The sequence below is a fragment of the Octodon degus genome, unplaced genomic scaffold (assembly GCF_000260255.1).
Source record: "Octodon degus isolate 3935 unplaced genomic scaffold, OctDeg1.0 scaffold00106, whole genome shotgun sequence".
Lineage (NCBI taxonomy): Eukaryota > Metazoa > Chordata > Mammalia > Rodentia > Octodontidae > Octodon > Octodon degus.
Window position 1 is genome coordinate 310329 of NW_004524682.1, and position 5886 is coordinate 316214.

Sequence of the window (5886 nt, forward strand, 5' to 3'; positions counted from 1 at the left end):
GAGAAGCTAAAACATCCAATATGTTGAACAGCATAATGAAGCAGTTCTACTGTCATGCCTAGCTTTGAAAGCCATGCTGTTAGATGTAAAAGGTAATTTATCATGGTGGTCAAAAGACTGGCTTTGAAGTCAGTCAGATCTACTTAGCTCCAAATCCTAACTCCACCATTTTTTGTGTATTGCAACTCCACTTAACTGAGATGTGCTTTCTAAATCAAATAGTGAGTAGTACGTCTCTTTAAAATGTAGTGTTAGTATTAAAATATATTCAAGTATCAAATATTATGCCTTGTTTTCAGGGTTTATATTATTATACAAAAAGTGTGTATATTCATTTTTCCAAATACGTTTTTCTATCAATTTATTCATCTTTGATATCAATAGGAAAGAGTTAACATGGCATTTGCGTTGTGTCTATTTTTCTGTGTATCTGTCTTTTTAGAATTTGATTTTTCCAATGTTTTCCAGGATCCTAGAAATAAGGGGTGAAGGCAGAAACCAAATGGACTATATTGTGTCTACTTACTCATTTTCAGGAGAAATAATACCCCGTTAGGACTTCGTAGGAGGAAGTACTAAAGCTAGCTCAATTCATAATTAAATACAAAACTACAATATTCTATAATTTGTTTTTAATTTAAGGTGAAATCCATGTATTTCTTGTAATATTCTTATGACTTTAATACATTTTTTGACTGCTTTAAATTATTTATGGGTGTATGTGCATGTGTGTGTGTGTGCGTGCATGTGTGTGTGTGTGTGTGTATGTGTGTGTGGTGCTGGAGATTGAGCCCAAACTTTGCCCATGCCAGCGAAGCACTCTACTACTGAAGAACACTCTCAGCAACTTTACTGCAAATATGATCAATGCAATTTAGAAGAGTACATAGAAAGAAGGCTACAAACTTCACTATTTGTATCATAGTGATTCATCAGTAGAAAAGAACAAGGCTGAGTTTGTCTGAAAGCAAATTTAAGGCAAACACTAGAATAAGAGGTGAGTGTTTGATTAGTTTAGTGATTGATAGGAGGAATTGTTGAATACACAATGACAACCATATTTATATAAAACAGAAATTCTCCTATTAATTCATTTGGCTCATTACTTTGATGAACTCCGACATGAAGAAAGCAGCAAGGGGGCTGCATGGCTCTGCACGTGTGTGGACATACATGTGCACACTGTCAAGCTCTCTTGCATGTTTGTGACTTTTTCCACTTACTTCCACATTCACTCAGTATTCTGAGCTACTTTGACATTTATCCAGTTCTAGTTCCTTATGGATATGAATACTTGAGGTAGAAAATTAGATAGCCATAGTGAAGAACTTTTCATTTTCCCTAATTAAAATTTAATATAGGATAGAGTATTAAGTACCAGAAGAAGGAATTGAAACTTCTTTGCAATGAAATAAGCTGTTTGATGTACTGAGTCCCACTATGTACAACAGATTGGTGCTGTAGTGTGGAAAATTTCTCAAGTGGATTCCGTGTTCCATTTAGTGTTGCTATTTAATAAATATTATCACCATCTATGCATTACTACTATGTGAAATTAAACCTCCTGGAATCATTTGGTTTTGGATGCTAGGTAGGTAGGTAGGTAGGTAGATAGACAGATAGATGACAGATACTGATAGATATAGACAAATGTACATTTATATACATTAGCCATTGTTATAAAACAACTATTCCTACAATGTTTAATATTAATTTGTATTTTAAATACTTCATATGAAATCAGTTCTGTTTCAAAGAACAATATTTAAAGGTAAGAAAGAAAACCATTGATCCTATTTTGTAGATCAAGAAAATACTTCAAGAGGACTATTTACTCAAAGTTAATTAACTAATAAATGATAGAACCTTAATTTAACCAAGACAGTGTGGCCTATTCTCTTCTATTCAGTTGTTTTGTTATGTAGTCTTTAGTGTAATCATTTAAAAATCTCCTTCCAAGTGTACGTCTAAACTTCTCTTTTATCACTTCAGTGCCTTCTAAATCTAAAAACAAATTAAAGTAAATCTAAAATTTGCTTGTTTTAAATGTGTTTTTAAAATGGGGATGAAAATAAGAGGGTGTCAGATTTTTCTTCTCTCGCTGCTTTTATGTGAAATTTCCCTTTGAAGTAAAGCTGGCCGGCAGGTGCTGGGTAGGAGTGCGTTGCAGGATGAAACCTTTCTGAGTAAAATAGACTAAATATGGAGAAAGTATTAAATTGCTTAGTAGCTAGCACTTTCTGTTTGCAAAGTTGAAAAACCATAATATTTATGGTTATGATGTGTGTGGTATTTGAAGTTACAAAAGAAGATCCAAAAGAATGTACCCTTTGAGGATGATATTAATAAAAAGAGGGAAACAGTAATTATATCATTTATAACTTTTACTTGTAAATTTGCATATGTTTGAAGAGAGTTATGTTTTAGTCTGCCTCATTAAATTCTGCCTGACTGTCCCTGTAAATGTAGTTCTCAAAATCCCATTTTTCTAACAAGGCAGTTTTTTCTACCTGCCCATAGTAGACATCTTCCTGTGACTTAGGTGTGAAAAATATTACCTAAATGAAACCTGAAACTCTATAGCTTGGAGTTTTAGGACAATACCACGAAGTATGTTGATTACTAGAAATCACATTTAGTATTTCCCCTTCAACACAAATCTTGCATTAATCTTAAAATACAAAATGAATTTTTCCTTATGAACAAAGAACAATTTGTGTTTTGAAGACTAGTTTTGTGCCCTAAGGTTAACGGGAAGAAAAAGAAAACCAGTCAATTCAAGTTTAGAATCTTGCTTAATCATCTAATCTTTGCAATCCAAAAAGAAATTCATTTTCTTTTTCTTTTTTTTTTTTTTTTTTTTTTTTTTTTGGTGGAACCAGGGACTCAAGTGGAGTCTGGTGGAACTCAGGTCCTTATGCTTGCCAGGCAAGCACTTATTCCACTGAGCCATCTCCCAGCCCCAGAAATTCATTTTCTATAGAGATAGTAATATGTGTAAGAGAATCCTTTGAGGTAAAATGAATCAGAAATTATTATTTTCTTTCAAAAATGAGTTTCCTATTAAAAATATACTTATTTTAACCATGAATTGAAAATGTAAGTACATATTTTCATTTCTCATTTCACTTATTTATTTAGGATTTCTTATAAAATTTTAAATATTCCATAGTGCTTATAAAATATTTTACTCATTTAATTGCTTTAAAGATCACCAATGATGGAGCCAGGGAGATGGCTCAGTGGAATAAATGCTTCTCTAGCAAGTGCAAGGGCCTGAGTTCAATTCCTGGTTCTGAAAAAAAAAAAAAAAAGAATAAAAACAAGCAAAAGTATCACATGGTCATGGGTCCATGGAACCACCTGATTATCAGAGCTGCCTTGTCTCTGTCTCTAGCATCTATCAAGGCCCCTGGACTCTCAGATGGACCTGGAGACCAGGACAAGAAGAAAAAATGTAATTTCCTAGGAAGTAAATAAAATTTTCAAACAAATATATTTCCTCAGAAAGAAAATAAAAATTCCTAAGAAAATAATATAGATTTTTCTGGCAAAAAATTACAAAACGTAAGTGAGTTTCATTCAGTCTGCCTTTGCCCCTGTCATAGTAAATAGTGGGAAGAAGACAATGGGAAAGCATCCCCTACAAGGGAGAGATGGGCAATCCCAGAAGTGATTAGTGGAGATGTTTGATGGGGTCTCATCTACCTATGGAATACCACGTTCTGTCAAGAGAAGAGAGCTAATGTGTCTTCTAAACACCCAAAGACAGGAGCCAATTTATGCCTGTCAGGCCTCACTTTTCACAGATTCAAATCACTCCTGTTAGGGAGTGACACATTACTCCTATTTTAGTCAAATTTCCCTTATGATTTTAGTCAAAAATAATTTTAAAAGCTTTCTGACAATTTAAAGAGCGTTTTAAAATAAGTGGTATTCTTATGAGAATGCCTACTGGATATCAGAAATTATCTATAATTAGTCATAAGTTTTAATATTTTACATTGCTTCTCTTTTATATTTACTATATTTTAAACTGTAATTCCTTGAAGGAATTCTCATGTCCATTATTACATCTTCTTTCTTGGTACACGTTTGAGTGACATAAAACTCTTCTTGTCCATAATCTGAGTAACTTTGTGCCACCATTTTCATTGTCTGAAGGAAAGTACTTGAGGACATCTCGTTGGCTAATTAACTTCCTAGTATTTGCAGGTGTGTCATCTGCTGTGCGCTTGATTGTCATGAGATAATGACACTGTGGGCTAGGAGACATGAATGGGGCGTTTCCCCTACCCGTTGTGTTTCTTATGCAAGCAATACATCCTACTTACTTCAGGTCAGCGTGACATTCGTGTGCAAAATTGCACACTGTGTGAGCCAGATGAGACATTGCCGTGCATTGCAGTGTGGATGCAAATGACCACTTATCTGAACAAGATTCTCAATAAATGGAGGAGCAATTTATTTCTCTGGACTGTAGCTGTTACCATATCAATGGATGCATGATGGGAAAGAGGCAGATTAGATGAACAAAACAGTTGTATTTCTTTTTTTATCTTGGTAGCAAAAATTTCAAATTATATTTACACTGATGCTGAGAAGTACGTCATAGAATAACCCAAAATTTATTAACAATTTTGCTCTTTAACTAAGTTAAACATTAATTTAACGACTACTTGCTAATATGTTGGTATTAATTCTATCCTAAGAAGTAAAATAATGTGCAACTGAACTTTTTATTTTTCTGGGATTGAGCCTTGAATTACCATGTCTTTTCTTGCGTGTTTTTCGGAGGAACAGATCGGGTTTCTTAGCTCCAAAGCCCAAAAGAATTGTCTCATACATCCATAGTTTCAAAGGCTTTTCTACCCTATACCCAAGAACAATTACAAAGCCTTAGATTATGCTTATGCACAAGAAGTTCTAAAGCTTGTGAACAAGGAATCCTAAAGCTTTGCCATGGTGTTTGAGAGCCATCTTATTATGTAATATAATTCACATTTATTGTGTTTATCTCACTAAGTGCCTGCTGCTAAACAATCACAGTGACAACTTCTTAGAAATAATCTTCATCCTACTTTTCCTGCTTTTTTTAAGATGACGTGGCTTCTAAGGAACAAGTACTGCTTTGTAGTGAACAGGCAGGGAGGGAAGAAATGGCGATGAGCGCTCTGAAAATGTTCGCTGTCATTTTAAAGCTTTCATCATCTAAATGAACATACAGGTCTAATGTTTGGTTTTATCTATGAAACCTTTACATTCCAGTTTTTTGTGCAGGAGAATGAGCTCAGGGCCTCTTAAATAATCATGTGCTCTGCCACTGATCTATGCCTCTAGCTCTTGTTTATCTAGCTGTGAGGCTTTCTTTTTCTATTGTTCTTTTATAATGATCATCACACACACACACACACACACACACACACACACACACACACAGAAATGGATGCTCAAAAAGCAAGTTAATTCAATTTTCCTAGTTCTTAGATATTATCTAACTCAAAGACAAGAATATATAAACTGGAGATAAAGTAAACTCTCAGCTTGAATGTGGCAGTACATATCTGTCATCCCATTTATTCGAACACCTTAGACACAAGGACTACAAGTTCAAAACCAGTCTGGGCAACTTAATGAGAGACTGAAGTAAGAATAATCAATTGGTTAATTTCATTAAATTAAAATAAACTCTATCATGTGCCATAAAAATGTAGCCTCCATTGAATATTGAATTGTGTAAAAGAAATACTTACAATTATCTTAAAGCATGTTAATAATAATCATCTCTGTAAATAACCTACAGATGATTATAGCTTGTTTCATTTGCAGTGAAAGATATCCACAATTTAATGCTGCTAGGAACATGAAATTATGCCACATAGCATA

General features: G+C 33.9%; 1 protein-coding gene across 4 annotated transcripts in view; it reads left to right on the plus strand.

Annotated features, from left to right (window-relative positions):
- The window catches only part of Robo1 (roundabout guidance receptor 1), a 423922-nt gene that overhangs the window by 110183 nt on the left and 307853 nt on the right, over positions 1 to 5886 (plus strand). The gene's annotated exons all lie outside the window — the stretch shown is intronic.